This window comes from Talpa europaea (genome assembly GCF_964194135.1).
Source record: "Talpa europaea genome assembly, chromosome: 7".
NCBI classification, from domain to species: Eukaryota; Metazoa; Chordata; class Mammalia; order Eulipotyphla; family Talpidae; genus Talpa; species Talpa europaea.
Genome location: NC_140074.1, coordinates 91,843,759 through 91,866,389, shown reverse-complemented (window position 1 = coordinate 91,866,389; position 22,631 = coordinate 91,843,759). Strand labels below are relative to the sequence as shown.

General features: G+C 45.5%; 1 pseudogene across 1 annotated transcript in view; it reads left to right on the top strand.

Moving 5' to 3' along the window:
- Positions 1 to 12,771, top strand: part of LOC311173822 (large ribosomal subunit protein eL27-like) — a 754,061-nt pseudogene extending 741,290 nt beyond the window's left edge. Inside the window, exons 2-3 of the transcript in view lie at positions 10,229 to 10,290; positions 12,755 to 12,771. The product of the transcript in view is annotated as a large ribosomal subunit protein eL27-like (transcript). The remainder of the gene's footprint in view (positions 1 to 10,228; positions 10,291 to 12,754) is intronic.
- Positions 12,772 to 22,631: the final 9,860 nt, after the last annotated feature.

The window sequence follows — 22,631 nt, the reverse complement described above, 5'->3', positions numbered from 1 at the left end:
CAAGCGCAGTTTCTTCACGTGTCTCTAGGCTCCATGCGCCTCTTCCAGGTCTCCTGGCTCCATCCTGCTTCCTTCCTCAGTCTCTTCTCCAGCTTCTCTTCCTGCTCAGCTCCACCCTCCCTTGGGTGGGGTAGGGAACCTCCCCCTTTCCTGGGGACCACCCTGTTGCACTAGCAAAGTTTGTTGAATGAAAAATATATAATCTAATCCAGGACTGGCAACGACTAATGAATTTTGAATGGTAGCAACCTGGGAGCAGACAGCAACCATTCTGGTTTTGAAACCAGGTCTGAGGAAATTCCCAGGAGGAGGGACTTTTAATGTTAAGCAAGGCAGTCCCCAAGCTCCCACCCCCAACTGGCAAACTGTGATGAGTTGGTACCTAGCCTAGGGAAGGATCGAATGCTAATCTCTACCCTCCCAAGCCATCACTACACATACTTTATTTTATTCTTTTTTAAAGATTTGTTTTTATTTATTCATGCATGCAAGAGCTGGGGTGTAGGCCAGAGGTGTGCGGCAGAGGGAGATGATGAGAGGATTCACCAGAGACAGAGCAGGGAGCAGAACAGGCATATCTACTGAAATATACTGCTGAGGGGAGCAGTGGGTGAGACAGGAGAGGTCTGCTGCGCCATGCACCACACACTTTAGGTCAAAACTCATTAGCCCAGTCTAAGCCCCGTTCCCTCCATTCCCAACCTGTCTCCAACCTTCTCTGGGTTTTCGCAACCATCTATTCACTATGCCCTGTCCTGTTTCCCACTGACCCACAGATTGGGTGCTCCCAAGGCCTGGCTTTCACTCAAGCAGAAGATACCACTGTAGCTTCCACCTTTCTCTGACTGTTTTCCTGCTCCCATTTTGATAGAGCTGTCTTTTTTTTTTTTTTAGATTTATTTATTTATTTATACAAGCACTGGGTACAGTCAGAAGTGCGGGAGGGTGAGAGAATGCACCAGAGCCAGAGTGGGGAGCAGAACAGGCAGACTGACGAAACACACTGCTGAGGGGAGCAGCAGGCGTGGCAGGAGAGGTCTGCACGCCATGTGGGCCCCTCGCCAGCGACCGGGGATCTAACCGGAGCTTCAGAGGCTGCAGGCAGCCTCACAGCCCAGCGCTCAACCGCTGTGCCACTGGGGAGGCCCTTGATAGTGCTGTCTTAAACCCCTGCACCACCAGAGAGGCCCCTGCTCTCATTTTAAAACCCTCTTTCCTTGGTCTGACACTTCTCAGGCTTTTGTTTTCATTTACTAATTTTTTTTTTTTATAGAGGCATGCTTTATTTATTTGTTTGCTGGTTTGTTTGTTTGTTTTGTTTATACATGCACTGGGTACAGTCAGAAGCGCGGGAGGGTGAGAGAATTCACCAGAGCCAGAGCGGGGAGCAGAGCAGGCAGAAGGACCGAAGTACACTGCTGAGGGGAGCAGCGGGCGGCAGGAGAGGTCTGCACACCATGTGGGACCCTCCTCTGGTGGCCGGGGAGCAGCCGGGGATAGAACCGGCGCCGCAGAGGCCGCGCGCAGTTTCGCAACCCAGCGCTCAACCGCTGCGCCACCGGGGAGGCCCATTTACTAATTATTTTAAAGTTGGTTTATTATTTTACCAAACTTGCTATCACAAATGGAGTTTCTATACACATCCCATAATTTATCACATTTTTTAAAAGATTTATTTATTTATGCATGATGTAGGCCAGAGGTGTGGGGGTGAAGTGTTGAGAGGATTCACCAGAGACAGAGTGGGGAGCAGAACAGGCAGACTGACTGAAATACACTGCTGAAGGGAGCAGTGGGAAAGACAGGAGAGGTCTGTTGCGCCATGTGGGTCAGCTCCTTACTGGGATCAAACTCAGGCCTTAGTGGTAATAGTGCTGAGAATGAACCCCTAGGCCACCAGGGAGGTCCCCTGAAGGCTAGATCTCTATAGAATATGCAAAGAAAAAACTTATTTTCATTGTGTATCTCCTCCATTCTCAATGCTCTGCTTCACTTCTGACACCATCTGTGTGGATAGGCCACACACAAGCATTAAGCAATCCTGCTACATCAACAGAGTATCCTGCAATTTGTCTCAATTCTACTCCTATCAAACTGGAAAGTGTCACATTCCATGGATTAAGGGGAGTTCCACAAGACTGTTCCCTCCCACCACACTTCAGATGCCAGCTGCAAGTCTCAGTAGTTCCCCTGTGCTTCTGACCAACTGGCTATAAGTCCCACATTCCACAGCTGCTTCTCCAGGTTCAATTAATTTGCTAGAGTGGCCCACAGAACTCAAGAAGAGTTTGCTTACTACATTTCGATTTATTACAAAAGGTTGTATCTCAGGAGCAGCCAGATGAAAAAGCAGCACAGGGAAAGTTCTTCCTTACCTTCCCTGTGCTCACTTCTCTCCCAGCACCTGCACGTATCACCAATCAAGGAGCCCTTGCAGGGGCCTCCCTGGTGGCACAGGGGTTAAAGACACAGCTTTATCAAGCTATCACCAGCCACTGTGACTTGAGTTTCATCCCTGGCCGGGGTGGTGACCCACATGGTGCAGCAGTCCTCTCCTGTCACACCCATTGCTCCCCTCAGCAGTGTTTTTCTGCAGATCTGCCTGTTCTGTTCCCCACTCTAACTTGTATGCATAAATAAATAAATCTTAAAAAAAAAAAAAAAAAAAGGAGAAGCACAGGGCCTCCCTGGTGGCACAAGGGGTTAAGCGTCACCACTATGAAGCTATCCACAACCACTGCAGCATGAGTTCTATTTCCAGCCAGGGAGGTGACCCATATGGTGCAGCAGACCTCTCCTGACTCTCCCGCTGCTCCCCTTAGCAGTGTATTTCAGTCAGTCTGCCTCTTCTGTTCCCCACTCTGTCTCTGGTGAATCCTCTTACCCCCCCATACTCTGGCCTGTACCCCAATTCTTGTATGTATAAATAACTGTAAAAAAAAAAAAGCCCTTGCAACCAGTCCTTTGCGTTTTTTTTTTTAAGATTTATTCATTTATGCATACAAGAATCGAGGTGTAAGCCAGAGATGTGGGGGGTGAGAGGATTCACCAGAGACAGAGTGGGGAGCAGAACAGGCAGATCTACTGAAATGTATACTGCTGAGGGGAGCAATGGGCAAGACAGAAGAGGTCTGCTGTGCCGTGTAGGTTGCTCCCTGGCTGGCAGGGGATCGAACTCGTGCTGTAGTGGCCGGCAGTACCTTGATAGCTCTGCCCCCCACCCCTGTGCCACGAGAAGGCCCCACTTTGAGGTTTTTATGGAGGCCTCCTTAGTGGGCAGGATTGATTAAATCCTTGACTCAATCTCCAGCTCCTCTCTCCTCTCAAAAGTTAGTGGGTAGAGACAGAGCAGGGAGCAGAACCAGGCAGATCTACTGGGGTTGTTTCCCCTGGCAACCAGTCTCCAACCCTAGGGCTTCCCAGAAGTCATCTTAGTAACATAAACTCAGGTGTGGTGAAAAGGTTTTGACACTTGCTATAACACAAGACACCTTTAATAACTCTGGGGCTATTTCAGGAACTGAAAACAAAAGACCAAATATTATAATAAAAGATATTCCTTTTGTCCTTATCACTTATGGAAATTCTAATATATACAGTATTATTTAATGGAGTCCTCACAACAAATTTCTGTGGTGATATTGTTTTTTTTTTAAGATTTATTTATTTATGCATACAAGAGCTGGGGTGCAGGCTAGAGATGCTGGGGATGCGGGGGGGTGGGATGGGCCAGTGAGAGGATTCATCAGCGACAGAGTTGGGAGAAGAACAGGTGGACTGACTGAAATACACCATTGAGGTGAGACAGGAGAGGTCTGCTGTGCCATGTAGGTCACCTCCCTGGTGGGAATTGAACTCGTGCAGTACCTGCAGATAGCTTCATAGTGCTGAGACTTAACCCTTTGTGCCACCAGGGAGGCGCCAACTCTATGGTGATATTATAACCTCCATTTTATTTTCTTTTTTTAAAGAAAAACTTAATACTTTATTTTTATTTATTTTTTAAGATTAATTATTTATTAAGGGACCAGGAAAAAGACTAATTATAATAAAGTAAAAATCAAAATCAACAAGCAACTATAAACCAGAGACACACTATGGGGGGAGGAGAAGGGAGTAAGATCAAAACAAGGGGGGTGGGAATTGTATGGGGACTATAACCAAGATGAAAATGCATACACTGTGCAAAAATGAAAAATGGGGCCTCCCCGGTGGCGCAGCGGTAGAGTGCTGGGTTGCGAAGCTGCCCGCGGCCTCTGCGGTGCCGGTTCAATCCCCGGCTGCTCCCCGGCCACCGGAGGAGGGTCCCACACGGCGCGCAGACCTCTCCTGCAGCCCGCTGCTCCCCTCAGCAGTGTACTTCGGTCCTTCTGCCTGCTCTGCCCCTCGCTCTGGCTCTGGTGAATTCTCTCACCCTCCCGCGCTTCTGACTGTACCCAGTGCATGTATAAACAAAACAAACAAGCAAACAAATAAAGAAAAACATGCCTCTATTAAAAAAAAAAAAAAAAAATCTTTAAAAAAAAAAAAAATGAAAAATGATGTAAAAAATATATATAATAAAATAATAAAAAAATACTGACAAAAATTATTTGTTTATGCATACAAGAACTGGGGTACAGGCCAGAGGAATGAGGGGGGTGAGAGGATTCACCAGAGACAGAGTGGGGAACAGAACGGGCAGATTGACTGAAATCCACTGCTGAGGGGAGCAGCTGGCGAGTCAGGAGAGGTCTGCTGTGCCATGTGGGTAGCTCCCTGGCCAGGGATCGAACTCATGCTGCAGTGGATGCGGATAGTTTCATAGGTTGCGTCTTAACACCTTGCGCCACCAGGGAGGCCTCAATACTTTAAAAAAAAAAAAAAAGATTTATTTATTTATACAAGAACTGGGGTATAGGCCAGAGGCACAGGAGGATGAGAGAACTCACCAGAGACAGAGCAGGGAGCAGAACAGGCAGATGACTGAAAACACTGCTGAAGGGAGTAGCGGGCAAGACAGGAGAGGCCTGCTGAGCCATGTGGGTATCTCCCTGGCAGGCTGGGAATCAAACCTGCACTGCAGAGGCTGCGGACAGCTTCACAGCACTGCGCTCAACCCACCGCACCACTGAGGAGGCCCAATATAATCCCCATTTTATAAATCAAAAAATCTAGGCTCAGAGGCATCCCTGGTGGTGCAAGGAGTTAAGACACAATACTATGAAGCTATCCACAGTCACTGCAATACGAGTTCGATCCCAGCCAGGGAGGTGACCCACATGATGCAGCAGACCTCTCCTACCTTGCCCACTGCTCCTCTCAGCAGTGTATTTCAGTCAATCCACCTGTTCTGCTTTCCACTCTGTCTCTGGTGAATCCTCTCACCCCCACACCTCTGGCCTGTACCCCAGTTCTTGTATGCATAAATAAATAAATCTTTTTTAAAAAATCTAGGCTCTGGGCCTCCCCTGGTGGTGCAGCGGTTGAGCACTGGCCTGTGAAGCTGCCCGCAGCCTCTGCAGTGCCAGTTCGATCCCCGGCCACCGGTGAGGGTCCCACATGGCGCGCAGACCTCTCCTGTTGTGCTCACTGCTCCCTTCAGCAGTGTATTTCATCACTCTGCCTGTTCTGTTCCCCACTCTGGCTCTGGTGAATCCTCTCACCCTCCCGCGCTTCCAACTGTATCCAGTGCTTGAATGAATGAATGAATAAATAAATAAATCATTTAAAAAAAAATAAAATAAAAAATCTAGGCTCAGAGAGGGGAAGCAGATATGGACAAATTCAATGAGTTAACAGCTGGAACTGGATCTCTGATGTCTGTTGCTTTTTGTTTTTTTTTTTTTTTTTTTTTTTTTTTAATTTATTTATTTATTTATTTTGATTGATTGATTTATACATACATGCATACAAGCACTGGGTACAGTCAGAAGCGCGGGAGGGTGAGAGAATTCACCAGAGCCAGAGCGGGGAGCAGAGCAGGCAGAAGGACCGAGGTACACTGCTGAGGGGAGCAGCGGGCGGCAGGAGAGGTCTGCGCGCCATGTGGGACCCTCCTCTGGTGGCCGGGGAGCAGCCGGGGATCGAACGGGCGCTGCAGAGGCTGCGGGCAGCTTCGCAACCCAGCGCTCAACCGCTGCGCCACCGGGGAGGCCCGTCTGTTGCTTTTTGTGCTGCATGTATGTGGCTTCTGAAAGCATAAGGGCAAACTTAAGAATAAATCTGAATCACCTAGAGGGCATGTTAAAATACTAATTGCTGTGCCCATCCCCAGAGTGTCTGATTTTGTAGGTCTGGGAAGAATTTGCACTTCAAGAGATGCCTCCACTGCTGGCCTTCGACCTCTCTTGGAAGCAGGGTTTCTCTATTTCTGTCTCCAAGGTGTCAGAGCTCTGCTAGACCCTGCTGAAGGAGTCCCCAGGGCAGAACCTGGACTGAAGCCAATATGTGGTCCTCAGATGAGCAGGACTTAAGTGCGACTGAGCCAATAGTTGAAAGCAATAAAAACCACTCCTGGTGTTTAAAACAGAACAGGAGTTTATTGGAAGGCCATAGGTAGCTTCTAGCATCACCAGGAGACTCAGGAAACAAGCTGGGTCAAGGAAACTGCAGCATGGACAGGGGCCAAAGCTTACTGCAGATCTGATCTGGTGAGACACGCCCGCCTCAGGCCCTGCAGGACACAGACACGCAGCTAGGACCGCCAGCACCACTGGCCCTGGACACTGGAGGCCGCTGCTGGCCCCAGGATGGATGTTCTCGTTGCTTTGTTCCTTTGCCTCACTAGCCCTCAAACCTAAGACTGAGGGGGCAGGAGGCTACCTGGCTTAGCTGGGTCATGTGTCCATTCTCCCCCATCAGCTGTAAGAAACGCTGGGAAAGTGAATCTCTAGCTCTGGGGCCTCTACTGAGGGCAGAAGGCTCTACCTCCCACAACATGCATATGGCAGCAATGTCCCCAGACATGAGGATCAGATCCCAGGTAGCCAGATGATCCCCAGGGCCCACTTGGTGGCGGCTTATCTTTGGGCTTTTAATGGATGCCAAGGCTTCTTGACATTCCCTATGTTCTCAAGGCATGTTTGGGCTAGTCTCTTCATGGCTAATAGATTTTTGGGCTTTACTTGCATGCAAGGGGCTGTGTAAAGCACTTTCATAATACAAGGAAGAAATTGTAGTTGGATACAAGGAATCTACCCTGTATACTCTCTGGTAAGGCATTATTCAGAAGAAATACATCAAGCTTCATCATTAAACTGCAATGGAAGGGAAGGCCCCGTTTTTCAGAGAGGAGAAAGAATGTTACTCTTTTAAAGCGTTCATCCACCTTCCATGGATCCAAGGCCTGCTGTGTGTCTAGCCATATGGCTCAGGAATCTTGAATGACAAAACATGACCAATCCTCCACCCACCCCACTGCCCATTCCAGAGTGATGAGCACTGTAAACAAATTCACACCAGGAAGCAGAGTAGTGATCAGTTTGTTCTGCCCAGGAGGATCTTAGAGAGATGCTTAGCAAAAGACTGAAGGCAACAGCAGTTAACCAAGGAGTGTGGTTATTAGACTGTGTGGACGAAGTCTCGAACCATAGAGTTTTCTATGCTGGACTCTGGTCTCCAGCACCTCCCTTACTTACATCCATTTTGTACCCTGCTACCAAAAAATCTACCCGAGATAGCATTTTATTGGATCACAGGATGGTTTCCCCACTGGTTTCCCTCCTCTTCTGGGTCAGATTCATGTACCTATGAGGCCACACCATCCAGCTTTTGGGCCTCTGCTCCAGCCCCTGTTGATGTCAGATGGCCTCGCTTATTCTGCCATTCAGAGTCTATGCTGTCCCCTCCAGCAAGAAGCCCTTCTCTAACCCTTTTCCTTTCCAAACCCTTCTTGGCCTTCAAGACTCAACTCAGACTTCACCTCTTTCTGACCATCCGGACTTTAACCTCGCCCTGTGCTCACGGTCTAATAAATTTTGGGGCTTTACTTGCACGCAAGGAGGTATGCAAAGCACTTGGCACTTGATCATTCATTCATTCATCCATTCATTCAAAAAAATGCATGAGTTGCCAAGTGCTGTGCTGGCTGTACATCTTACAGTGAGAACAAGAGGCATCAGCCTCTAAAATGCTGAATGTCCACCAAGTAAAAGCCTGGACACTTGTGGAAAGGGCCACAAAGGGGAGGTGATATTACACGGGCCATGAGAAGTTGTCACAGAGCAATGGAATGCAGCTGGGACTAGATAAGGCCTCCTGGGGAAGAGCCATGTATGCAGCAAAGCAAGGGTCAGAGGTGTTTATGAGCAACTACAACTGCAAAACCCTTATGGGAAAGGCAAGGGGAAAGCCTCATTGGATTGGGCAATGATTTCTTGGTTGTGACATCAAAAGCACAGATAACAAAACTGAAAATAAGTAAACTGGGCTGTATCAAAGTAAAACATTTCTGTGCAGTGGGCCTGAGTGGTTGCTGCTGAAATAGACAGGTTCATGACCCCTGGGAGGGTGGGGCCAGGTGGCTAGACATCAGTCTGGACGCAAAGTGGTCTTTGTGAAGATCGTGGATGATGGCATCTCCAGTCCCCCACCATGGTCACACTCTGGTGGCTGGAATTGATCAATATCCCCCCAAAGTGACAGCTGCCAGGGGCAAGAAGAAAAAACCAACAGGTTTAAGATCAAGTCCTTTGTGGAAGTTTGTAACCATGGTCACCTCATGTCCACAGTTACTGTGGATATCCCTCTTGACAAAACTGTTGTCAACAAGGCTGTCTTCATGTCCCCAGACAAGGGAGAGGGCCCAGGGCCCCTCAACCCAACCCCAAATGCCCCACAGCACAGGTGGATAAGCTAGGCTGGCACCAGCCTCTGTCCACTGCACCACCTGCCTGGTGTCAGAGGGATGCACCAAGGGATAGTGTTCCCATGCTGGGGGTTGGGGTCTTGAGACCGGTTGGTCAAGATTGAAAAAAGGGGGCCTCTCTGGTGGCACAAGAGTTTACTGCAACCACTACAACATGAGTTCGTTGCCCCGCCAGTGAGCTAAACCACGTAGCACAGCAGACCTCTCCTGTCTCGCCTCAGCAGTGTATTTCAGTAGATCTGCCTGCTCTGCTCCCCACTCTGTCTCTGGTGAATTCTCTCACCCCCCACACCTTTGGCTGTACCCCAGCTCTTGTATGCATAAATAAATAAATCTTCAAAAAAAAAAAAAGATTGAAAAAAGGACTCCACAGACCTGGGTGAGGGCAGGCAAGCAGTCAGCATTTATTGAATATCAAAAAAGTAAGGAAATAGAATTCTGGGGAAATCTCTCTGGGCATGAGAGACTCCCCAAGCTGCCAGGTCTAAGGTTTAAGCATCTCTCCTGTCGACCTCTGACTATGCAGGTGTCTTTCTTTCTCCTTTTCCTAATAAGACTTTTAAAATGTAAAATCAGGGGACTCCCTGGTGGCGCCTGGGGTTAAGACACAACCTATGAAGCTATCAGCAACCACTGCAGCACGAGTTTGATCCCCGGCCAGGGAGGTGACCCCAATGGCACAGCAGACCTCTCCTGCTTGGCCCGCTGCTCCCCTCAGCAGTGGATTTCAGTCAGTTTGCCTGTTCTGTTCCCCACTCTGTTTCTGGTGAATCCTCTCACCCTCCACACCTCTGGCCTATACCCCAGTTCTTGTATACATAAATAAATCTTTAAAAAAAAAAAAAGTAAAATCAGAAACAAAAAACCACAAAAGCCTGGGATTTAAGAACAAAGAAATTAAAATATACTGTCTGAGAAAAGAGGAGCGTAGACTTGGCTAAAGTCCATTTATTGTTTGTTGTGAGCACCCATCAGCGGCTGCTCAGTGGCCGTGCAGGCTCCTGACCATATCCAAGGGGACCCTCTCATGGAGGCTGTGTTTCCACAGTTCTAGTTTGAGCTGGTCTGATCTCAAGGTCTGGGACTCCCTTCCCCTGGGTATACAACTCCCTTTTTTTTCCCATAGCAGCCAACTTGATAAGCTGTGGAAAGAAATAGCAAATAAAAGGGGAAAAAAATAGCCAGCCAAGGAAATATCTGGCAGCAAGTGTCCAGGCCTGGAGTCATCAGGTTTTAAATTTTTGCTTACCAGCCTGGGAAAGAGCAAAATTCTTAAAAATTTTATTCTCAAATCCTGTCTTGTCCTTGTTCCAGGACCATTCCTGTCTCATTCAGAGACCCTGTTCTTAAATGCAAAGCCCAAGGAAAGACCAAGGACAGGTCAGAGGAGAGATACAAGACTGGCAAGAACAAATGGTTCTTCCAGAAGCTTGCAATTTTAGGTATTTTGTTTCAGTCATTAAAAAAAAAAAACAACAAAAAACAAAGCAAAAACTTTTGTGTATCAAAGAACATAAGCAACAGAGTTAAAATATAACCCACAGAATGAGAGAAAATATTTGCAAGTCATGTATTTAATAAGGAGCTATGTAAAGAACTCCTGCAACTTGAAACAAATAAGCAAAGCAAATCCAATTTAAAAGTGGACAAAGGGGGGGCCCCCTGGTGGCACAAGGGCTTACATCTCAGCACTAGGAAGCAATCCACAGCCTCTGCAGCTAGAGTTCGATCCCCCGCCAGGGAGCTAACCCACATGGCACAGCAGACCTCTCCTGCCTTGCCCACTGCTCCCCTCAGCAGTGTATTTCAGTAGATCTGCCTGTTCCACTCCCCACTCTGTCTCTGGTGAATCCTCTCACCCCCCACCCCCATTCCTCTGACCTACACCACAGTTTTTATATGCATAAATTAAAAAAAAATCTTTAAAAATAAAAAAAGTAAAAATGGATAAAGGACCTGAATAGTCATTTCTCCAAAGAAAGGTAAACATGGTCAATAAACACATAAAAAAAGATGCTTACCGTCACTAGTAATTAGGGGGAAATACGAATGGAAACCACAAGGAATACTTGCTAATAACAAGTATTAGCAAGGGGAGGCGGAGAAACTGGAATGCCTGGGCATTGTTGATGGGAAAGCAAAACTTTGTAGTCACTACAAAAAACAGTGTGTGGGAGTTCCTCAAAAAATTAAAAATAGAATTAACATATGATCAAGCAATTCCACCTCTGGGTACACAGCCAAAAGAATTGAAAGTAGGATCTCAAATTTTCACACCCACATTCATAGCAGCATTATTCACAATAATCAAGTGGTGAAAATGGGGAAATGTCCATGGATGGATGAATCTATATAAATAAAATGTGGTTTATAAAAATGTTCACATAAAAATCTGTACACAAATGTTCATGGCAGCATTTTTTTTCATAACAGGCAAAAGATAGAAAAAACTAAATGTCCATCAGCTGGTGAATGGATAAATACATGTGGTATAACCATTTGATGGAACATTATTTAACCATAAAAAGGAATGGAGTACTGATACATGATCCAAAAAGGATGAAACTTAGAAACATGATGCCAAGTGAAAGAAGTCGGTCACCAAAGGCCACATAGTGTATGATTCTCTTTATATGAAATGTGCAGAATAGGTAAATCTACAGAGACAGAAAACAATGATTGCCTAGGGCTAGGGGGAGCAGTTATAGGAGGCAATTGCTAATTTGGTTTCTTTTTAGAATGATGAAAATGATGGCTGCACAGCTTTGTGAGTATGGTAAAAACCACAGAATTTTACATTCTAAAAGGGTGAATTTTATAGTATAGGGACTCAATACCTCAATAAAGCTGGGTGTGTGTAAGAAAGAGACAGACTGACAGACAGACTTCCAGTTTCCCTCTGGTATGTAAACAATTCAGAAGCTATCCCTTCCTCCTAATAAGTTGAAAGCTGAACAAACTGAAAATGAACAAGTCTTCTTGGAGCCATCAGATCACTGAGGTCACAGGGCAAACTGCTGTCCCCCAAGTTGGAGAAAGACGTACAGATACAGAGAATTGCAATTTGTTAGAGGAGAAACCCATGAACAAAAACCTCCCCTAGAACCACTTACAGGGTATTAAATCCAAGTGGTAATGAGGAATTGCTGGAGGCTCAGTGTGGACAAATCTGAGTGTTAAAAATTCCTTGGGGGCCTAATCTTTGGGGAAAGAGGGGTTTCCATTCTTTCTGAGTTTTACCCCCAGGAGCCTTACCAGGCTTTCACAGTGAAAATCAGAGAAAATTCCCCTTCAGCTTCCCACAGAGAAGAAGAAAAGTAGTCATTTAAAAATTCACCCAAAGATTTCTGATCTCTTTAACACTGCCTGCCCCACAAGAAAAACAATCTCAAGGGCCTCCCTGGTGGCCTAGGGGTTAAGTCTGAGCTCTATCACTGCAATGGCCCATCACAACAGACAGCCTGAGTTTGATCCCTGGCCAGGGAGCTGACCCCCATGGCGCAGCAGACCTCTCCTGTCTCCACCACTGCTCCCCTCACCAGTGTATTTTTAGTATATCTTCCTGTTCTGGTCCCCACTCTGCCTCTGGTGAACCTTCTCACCCCCTGTACCTCTTGCCTACACCCCAGTTTTTCTACACAAAAATAAATAAATAAAATACTTTTAAAAATAAAAAAGAAAAACTATTTCACTAGAGTGTAACCTAATCTAGGAGGAAAAGAATACCCAACCCCAATCCCCCCAGCCACCCAGCAATCCTATCCCACCTAAGGGGGAGAAAAAAACTGAGAAGTCATTGGAGTGCACAGCTTATGGCACAGACTCACTAAGAGAGCAACCTTGGAACTACAGAATGCCTCCATGTGACTCGAAGCCTATTAACAGTGGTTTGGCTTTCGATTAAAGATGACAAGTCAGACTAAGAGTCAAAACAGTTTGAGGAAACGGAAACAAACAAAACAGAAACAAACTCAGATTTGGCCAGGTATGATAATTAAAAACTGTGGTTGGGACCTGGATCTCTGAAAAACTCTCTTTCTCTCTTTCCAATAAGGATTCATATATGGTGTTGCATTTTTGGAAATTTTGAGATAAAAGTCAAATTTGCAGGGCCTTCACATGTTCTCAAATGTATTCCTAATAAAACTTTAAATTTTTCTAACTTAAAAGTAAAAATAGGGCCTCCCTGGTGGCGCAAGGGGTTAAATACCACACTATGAAGCAATCCTCAGCCTCTGCAGCATGAGTTTGATCCCCGGCCCGCCAGGGAGAAACTCAGATGGTGAAGCAGACCTCTCCTGCCTTGCCCGCTACTCCCCTCAGCAGTGTATTTCAGTCAGTCTGCCTGTTCTGTTCCCTGCTCTGTCTCTGGTGAATCCTCTCACCCTCCAGCACATCTGGCCTGTACCCTGGTTCTTGTATGCACGAATAAATAAACCTTTTTAAAAAAGAAAAAGAAAAAACTACTGAGCTAGCAGAAATAGAAGTATTCCTACAGAGGCCCAAAATGAAGTGAAATCAGGAAGTCCAGAAAATAAGGGAGGGCCAAAGTCAGCTTTTCTCCCCAAGTGTTTCTGTGAAATGGAGGAAATTTTGGGTTTTGCCCAGATCATTTTTTCTGGGATGCTAGGGATCAGAGATAAAGTTCAGGGCTCATTCAAAATAGAGGGAGATTTCTGCATAGGGTTGGGACCTCCTCCAACCTCAATATAAAGGTGTACAAAAACAAAAGCAAAAACCCAGTTCAGAGAAGGAGGGTGCAAGGGAACTTGCCTGTTTAACCTGGAATAGAAAAAAAAAAAAAATCTCTCCTGAGACCTGAAACCACAATTAAGCCTTTCCATGGTTTGTGCTTAAATTCACACAGACTGAGTAGCCCAAGAAAATCTTAACAGAATGCAAAGGGTTCCTAAGTTGGTAGTACACTGAGGTACCAGATAAAAGCAAATACAAATTCTCTCGAGAGGTATGCACTTCAATCAAGGACTCAAAGTTCTCCCACAGATAAAGTTCCAAGGTAAAAGAGCAGTTCACAATCTAAAGCTATAAAAAGCAAATAAGGCATCATGAAAGTCAGGAGAGGTTAAGACTACAGAATTGCACCTATAAAGACCAGTATTGTGCAGAGTCAACTGTGGCCAGAGGCAGAGGGAAAACAAAAGCACTAATACCAATTATTTTTTATTTAAAATGTTATATCAGGGGCCTCCCTGGTGGCGCAAGGGGTTAAGACACAGCACTATGAAGCTATCCGCAGCCACTGCAACATGAGTTCGATCCCTGGCCAGGGAGGTGACCCACATGGCACAGCAGACCTCTCCTGTCTTGCCCATTGCTCCCCTCAGCAGTGTATTTCAGTAGATCTGCCTGTTCTGCTCCCTGCTCTGTCTCTGGTGAATCCTCTCACCCCCCACACACACTCTGGCCTGTACCCCAGTTCTTGTATACATACATAAATAAATCTTTTTGAAAAATAAAATGTTATATCATTCATCATGGATTTCAGAGACATTTTGATTTTTTAAAGTATTTTCTATCTTAATTCTGAAATATTTTTTAGTCCTTAAATTTTGTGCCTGTGGAGAGTGAATGCCTTGCTCCCTGCTCTCTAGGCCTAGACCTGGCAAAGACTTATTGTAATTGCCAGAAACAAAAAAATCAGTTAACACTCTTTACTGTGAGGTATTTTCACTGTTCACTAATATCCAGTTCTCTCCCCACAACATAATTACACTTTGCCATCCCTTGAAAGTAAGGCTTGACTTACAAAAAAATGTGAATGGAGTTTTCTGTGACTAGAGAGATGGGGAGATGCTTGCTGGTATGAGGACATCGGATCTCATCCCTTTTTGAAGCCCCTCAACAAAATGGTTTGACCCTTTAAAAACACATGAATGGAGCCTCCCTGGTGGCGCAAGGGGTTAAGATGCAAGGGGTTAAGACTATGAAGCTAGCTGCAGCCTCTGCAGTATGAGTTCAATCCCTAGCCAGGGAGCTACGCACATGGCGCAGCAGACCTCTCCTGACATGCCCGCTGCTCTACTCAGCAGTATATTTCGGTCAATCCACCTGTTCTGTTCCCCACTCTGTCTCTGGTGATTCCTCTCACCCCCCACAACTCTGGCCTGGACCCCAGTTCTTGTATGTATAAAAAGTAAATCTTTAAAAAAAAAAACATGAGGGGCCTCCCTGGTGGCACAACAGGTTGAGCACCACGCTGTGAAGCTGTCTGCAGCCTCTGCAGTGCCGGTTCCATTCCCAGCCGGCCAGGGAGATTCCCACGTTGCGTGGCAGACCTCTCCTGCCTCGACCGCTGCTCCCCCCCAGCAGTGTCTTCGGTTCATCTGCCTGTCCTGCTTCCCACTCTATCTCTGGTGAATTCTCTCACCCTCCTGCGCCTCTGACTGTACCCAAGTTCTTGTATAAATAAATAAATCTTAAAAAAAAATAAAAACACATGAATGTTAGAAGGTGAAAGATTCATGTGGCCTGAAGAGAAACTGGAATTGTTTTTTTTTTTTTTTTAAAGATTTTTATTTATTTGTTTATACAAGCACTGGGTACAGTCAGAAGCGCAGGAGGGTGACAGAATTCACCAGAGCCAGAGTGGGGAACAGAACAGGCAGCCTTGACAAAGTACACAGCTGAGGGGAGCAGCAGGCAGTGGGAGAGGTCTGCGCGCACCCTCACTGGTGGCCGGGAAGTGAACTGGAGCTGCAGAGGCTGCACGCAGCTTCGCAGCCCAGCGCTCAACCGCTGTGCCACCAGGAGAGGTCCTTTTAAGTCAGGTGTTCAGGTCATTTTATACCACTGAATAACCTGAGTGATACATTTAAAGGGATGAAGGAGGGCCTCCCTGGTGACGCAAGGGGTTGGTGCCGCACTGTGGGGTGGTCCACAGCCTCTGCAGCACAGGTTCCATCCTGCCCACATGGTGTAGCAGACCCCTCCTGTCTGGTCCGCTGCTCCCCTCAGCAGTGCATTTCAGTCAGTCTGCCTGTTCTGTTCCCCACTCTGTCTCTGGTGAATCTTCTCAGCCCGCTGCATCTCTGGCCTGTGCCCCAGCTCTTGTGTGCATAAATGGATAAATCTTTTTTAAAAAAAAAAAAGGATAAAGGAGATGCTTGAAAATATGAACAGGAGCTAAGAGACAGTAAGAGGGGCCTCCCTAGTGGTGCAGGGGTTAAAGTTTCAGTGCTATCAAGCTATCACAGCAGACCTCTCCTGTCTCCCCTCAGCAGTGTATTTCAGTCAATCCACCTGTTCTGCTCCCCACTCTCTCTCTGGTGATTCCTCTCACCCCCCACACACCTCTGGCCTGTACCCCAGTTCTTGGATGAATAAATAAAATAAAATAAAATGAAATAAATCTTTTTTTTTTAAAGAACCTATTGATGGATAAATGAATAAAGAAGTTATACTACACTGTAGATAGATGACAGATTGATAGATAGCATAAAAACGGCATACAAAATGGCAACATCACTCCAGAAACAGCATAAATTAAACAGATAACCGTTAGATACCATAAATGATTTTACTTGAAAATAAGCTCATAAAAATACAATTTACCAAAACCAAGTCAAAGAGAAATAGAAAACATGACTAGTCTTAGAATTAATTAAGGAAAATGAATCAGTACATAATAACTATCTTTCCCACTAAAAGAACATCCAGTATCTGGCCCTAACCAGTTAAGATGAATGTTGCCAATTATTCAGAGAACAGATTATTCCTTACTCTGAAATAACAGAAAATGATGGCATAATCCCAAATATCTCTTAAGGCTAGCAAAGCCTTGCAGAAAAACAAGTTCATAAAATTTAATATTCATTTATAAGATGTTTTAGCAAATTATATAGAGGAGGGGAGGTACTTCCTTAACTTGAAAAGTTTATTTAAAAAGTTAACACACATCAAACTTCAGGGTAAAACAATGAAAGCATTCTTTTTAAAAATCAAGAGCAGATAAGGAGGGGCCTCCTGGTGGCACAGGGGTTAAAGTCTCAGGGCTATTAAGCCTTTGGCCAGCCACTCCAGCACTAATTCCATCCCCAGCTAGGGAGCTAACCCACAAGGCTCAGCAGGCCTCTCCTGACTTGCCTGCTGCTCACCTCAGCAGTATATTCCAGTCAGTCTGCCCGTTCTGTTCCCCACTCTGTCTCTGGTGAATCCTCCCACCCACCCCACCCCACCCCACCCCGACCTCTGGCCTACAGCCTAGTTCTTTTTTTTTTTTTTAACATATATATTTTTAAATTTATTTATTTATACAAGCACTGGGTACAGTCAGAAGCGCGGGGGGGGGGGGGGGGGTGAGAGAATTCACCAGAGCCAGAGCGGGGAGCAGAGCAGGCAGAAGGACCGAAGCACACTGCTGAGGGGAGCAGCGGGCGGCAGGAGAGGTCTGTGCGCCATGTGGGACCCTCCTCTGGTGGCCGGGGAGCAGCCGGGGATCGAACTGGCACTGCAGAGGCTGCAGGCAGCCTCGCAACCCAGAGCTCAACTGCTGCGCCACCGGGGAGGCCCAACAGCCTAGTTCTTGTATGCATAAATACATAAAAATAAATCTTTTTTTTTTTTTAAAGAGCATACAAGGATGTATTGTCTCCTAGTAAGTTGATTCAACTTACTCAAGTCCTTGGAATATAGGAAATAAAAGTTATATTTTAAAAGAAGGAAATAAACTTGTCATTATGTGTACATGATATGATTTTGTATAAAACAAAATATCTGCAATAAATTAGAGTTACAAAGTTTGCTGAATATTAAATCAATATACAAAAAGTTATATCATTTTTGTACATCAAGAGATTAGAAAAAAGAGGTATGAGATGGAGCCTCCCTGGTGGCGCAAGGGGTTAAATCTGAGCACAATGGTCTTTTTTTTTATTTTTTTATTTTTGTGGGACCCTCCCCAGGGGCCGGGGAACAAACTGGTGCTGCAGAGGCTGCAGGCAGCCTCTCAGCCCAGTGCTCAACCACTGCGCCACCACGGGAGGCCTGAGTCTGAGCACTATGAAGCTATTGGCAGCCACTGCAGCACTAGTTCAATCCCTGGCCAAGGAGCTGATCCACATGGCACAGCAGACCTCTCCTGTCTCGCCTGCTGCTCCCCTCAGCAGTGTATTTCAGTAGATTTGCCTGTTTTTCTCCCCACTCTGTCTCTGGTGAATCTTCTCACCCCGTCCCCCTCACCCCCTCACACCTCTGACACAACAGCTCTTATATGCATAAATCTTTAAAAAAAGAAAATGAGGTATGAGAACGATAATTATGTCTTATTAGTAAAAAACAAAACAAACAAACAAACAAACAAACTAGGGCCTCCCCGGTGGCGCTGCGGTTGAGCGCTGGGCTGCGAAGCTGCCCGCAACCTCTGCAGCGCAGCTCGATCCCCGGCCGCCAGGCGAGGGTCCCACATGGCCCGCAGACCTCTCCTGCCGCCCGCTGCTCCCCTCAGCAGTGTATTTCGTCAGTCTGCCTGTTCTACTCTCCGCTCTGGCTCTGGTGAATTCTCTCACCCTCCCGCGCTTCTGACTGTACCCAGTGCTTGTATAAATAAATAAATCTTTAAAGAAAAAAAAAAACTAAAAGAATCTAGAAACAAATTTATCCAAAAAAAAAAAAAATGCAAACACTACAAAGAAAAACTATGTGATTTTACTAAAAGACATAAAAAATAACAAACAATAGGGCCTCCCCTGTGGCGCAGCGGTTGAGCGCTGGGTTGCGAAGCTGCCCGCAGCCTCTGCAGCGCCAGTTCGATCCCCGGCTGCTCCCCGGCCACCAGAGGAGGGTCCCACATGGCACGCAGACCTCTCCTGCCGCCCGCTGCTCCCCTCAGCAGTGTACTTCAGTCCTTCTGCCTGTTCTGCTCCCTGCTCTGGCTCTGGTGAATTCTCTCACCCTCCCGCGCCTCTGACTGTACCCAGTGCATGTATAAATAAATAAATACATCTAAAAATAAATAATCTTTAAAAAAAAATAACAAACAATAAATGGAGAGATATTCTATGTCTTAGGATAGTAAAACTCAATGTGGGTAGGTTCTCCTCATAGTGCATTAATAATTTAATGAAACTAAGAAATTTCCTTGCTGGGATGTTTTTATGAAATCTATGTGGTATTTTAGAAGAACAAAGAGCCCCCAAAATAGCTAAAATATTGTTGAATGAAAACAAGGGGAGATTTGCTTTATCAAGCATGCAAAATATAATAAAAAGTATAGCAATGAAAAGTAATGTAGGATGAGCAGAGGGAGAGAAAAGAGACCAAAGGAACAAAATAAATAACTCAGCAACAGACCAAAGGATACATGAAAATAATTTAGACAGAGAAGACACAGTTTGAACAGGATGGGTCATTTAATAAATAATGCAGGGACAATTAGTTGTCTTTGTGGAAAACAATGAAATTGGACCCCTTCTTCCCACCAAAAAAATATCAGCTTTAGGCAGATTAAAGACCTACATGTTAAAGGCAAAACCATCAATATTGGGGTGGGTGGGAGGATAAGAGAATATTGGATAGATTTAAGGATGCATTTCTCAAACAACACGCAAAAAAACCAAACCATTTAAAAAACTGGTAAACTACAATAAGCCAAGAACTCAACACATCAGAGTAAGAAATCAGACCATTAAATTGGAGGGTTATTTTGCAGCAGAGATAATAAAGGATCAGTATCCAAAATACATAAATATTGGGCCTCCCCAGTGGCACAGCGGGTTGTGCGCAGCACTGTGAAGCTGTCCGCAGCCTCTGCAGGGCCAGTTCGATTCCCGGCCAGCCAGGGAGAAACCCACATGGCACAGCAGACCTCCCGTCTTGCCTGCTGCTCCACTCAGCAGTGTCTTTGGTCCGTCTGCCTGTTTTGCACCCCACTCTGTCTCTGGTGAATTCTCTCACCCTCCCGCACCTGACTATACCCCAGTTCTTGTATATTTTTTAAAAAATAGTAGCATGGAAAAAATATATTTAAACAATATAATAGTTTATTGTGTAGTAAAAATTAATGAATACCTATAAACCTCTAACATGGATGAGTCACTGTAATGACAAAAGGAAGCATGTGTGACAAAGGATATATAGTATTTCATTTATATGAATTTCAAAAACATTGAGTAATGTTGGGGCCTCCCTGTGGCACAGGAGCAAGCTATTGCCAACCACTGCAGAATGAGTTCTATCTCCAGCCAGGGAGCTAAACCACATGGAGCAGCAGACCTCTCCTGTCTCGCCTGCTGGTGCCCTCAGCAGTGTATTTTAGTAGATCCACTTGTACTGCTCCCCACTCGGTCTCTGGTGAATCCTCTCATCCCCGACACATCTGATCTATGCCTCAGTTCTTGTATGCATAAAAAAATAAGTCTTTAAAAAAACTGAATAATAATGCCAAGAATGTATGCATAATAGTCTATAAAGAAAAAATGATTAACAGAAGTTCCTATGGGGAAATGGAAGTTTTCATAATGTATTATTTTATTAGCAGAGGGAATTTTCATGATTTTTTTTTTAGATTTATTTATTTATTTATACAAGCTCTGGGTACAGTCAGAGGCACGGGGCGGGGGGGGGGGGGTGAGAGAATTCACCAGAGCCAGAGAGGAAAGCAGAACAGGCAGAGTGATGAAGTGCACTGCTGAGGGGAGCAGCGGGCGGCAGGAGAGGTCTGCACGCCATGTGGGACCCTCGCTGGCGGCCAGGATTGAAGCGGCACTGCAGAGGCTGCGGGCAGCTTTGCAGCCCAGTGCTCAACCGCTGCGCCACCGGGGAGGCCCTCAAGATTTTTTTTTAAAGATTTATTTTATGCATACAAGAGCTGGGGTACAGACCAGAGATGCGGGGGGGCAAGAGGACTCACCAGAGACAGAACGGGGAGTAGAGCAGGCAGACCAACTGTAACACACTGCTGAGGGGAGTAGTGGGCGAGACAGGAGAGGTCTGCTGTGCCATGTGGGTCACCTCCCTGGCCGGGGATGGAACTCGTGCTGCAGTGGCTGGGGATAGCTTCATAGTGCTGTAATTAACCCCTTGCGACACCAGGGAGGCCCCTTTATGATTGTTTTATAGAAGAAAACCAGTTGAAATGATGTCCAGCAAATTCATGATTTTTTCTTCTTTAGCTATCACTCTGCCAGTGCCTTGATTTTGGACTTCCCAGCCTCTGAACTCTGAGAGGCAAACTGGTTTTTCACAAGCCAGTCTATGGCATTACTCAAATTCAAGACAGCATATAACCTCATTCTTACTAAACAATGTCCATCTACTAAACAATTTCCATCTAACTTCCTATCTGTCCACATGATGGTAGAGATGGGTGGTGATTACCGAGATTACCAATGCTAGTTGTAGGTGCTGGGATTTGGGTGATGTTACTGCCTTCTACAGTGCTTGTATCTTTTGCAATGAACCTATCCATTTCATAAAAAGTCCTTCCTTTCAAAACAAATTAAGATCTGGATTAAATGTCAAAACGATGTCATCTGTAGTCTTTGTGATAGATTTTGGCTGAATTACTTCCTATACTATTAAAAAACAGTAACTAATGGGCCTCCCCAGTGGCGCAGTGGTTGAGCGCTGGGTTGCGAAGCTGCCCGCAGCCTCTGCAGTGCAGGTTCAAATCCCCGGCTGCTCCCCGGCCACCGGAGGAGGGTCCCACATGGCGCGCAGACCTCTCCTGCCGCCCGCTGCTCCCCTCAGCAGTGTACTTCGGTCCTTCTGCCTGCTCTGCTCCCCGCTCTGGCTCTGGTGAATTCTCTCACCCTCCCTCGCTTCTGACTGTGCCCAGTGCTTGTATAAATAAATAAATAATTAAAAAACAAACAAACAAAAAACAGTAACTAAGGGCAAACAGTTTAAAGACAAAATAATTTACAAAGAACATAGAAAATTGAGACAGTGCTAAGAAAGAAAATGTGAAATGGTCATCTAAAAACAGCAAATTATTCTCAAATCCTTTAACTTCAATTTTAAAAGATTACAGTATCCATAATCTTATCATTGTCGGTTTGAGGTCAAAACAAAAATAGAAGTAACTTGAGGAAGAATGTAGGATAAATACCAAAAGAAAATATGCCTCCTGGTGGTGATGTTAAGGGTAATTTTTATGCTCTGTGTAACTTTCTATACTTCTGGTAAATTATTATGAGTATTATGATAAAAAGCAAAACTGGTTAAAAAGCTGTTATGTTCAGTATTGCTGTAATCAGGGCAAGAGTCATAGCTACTCGACACCCCCCACCCCACTCCAGTACAGAGCAATGCCTAGCACATAGTAGGTATTTATTCCATAGACCAATGTACTAGCCAGTGTACTTTTCCCGCCTCTCCTCTCCTCTCCCTCAACAGGGATCAGCTAAAACATTAGTGACAGAGCAGCTCAGGTGGAAGGTTGTTCTACCAAATAAGCACTCCATGAACACAAATTTGGTCAAAATTAGTAAACTTTATTTAAACTTCAAAAAATAAAATAACAGACAAAGGCAGCTTTAGCTTGTTTTCCCCAAGAATCAGCTGAAATGACCCAGAGCAGAAATTACCCCTAAGAAGTTAAAACACCCTTTTGTCCCAATCAAGCCATAGGCAAGGAGGGATCCTCAATTTGGGAACAGGCCTGGGGAGGGAGGGTAGAAAGCAGAACACCACGACCAGTGGGTGGATTCTGAGACAGCACAAGTGGAGAACAAGACAAAAGTCCCACTAGAAATGGGACCAAAACTTCAAAAGGAAACTTTGTCACAAGGAGCTATATACAAGGGGGGTGGGCTGGAGGATTGCA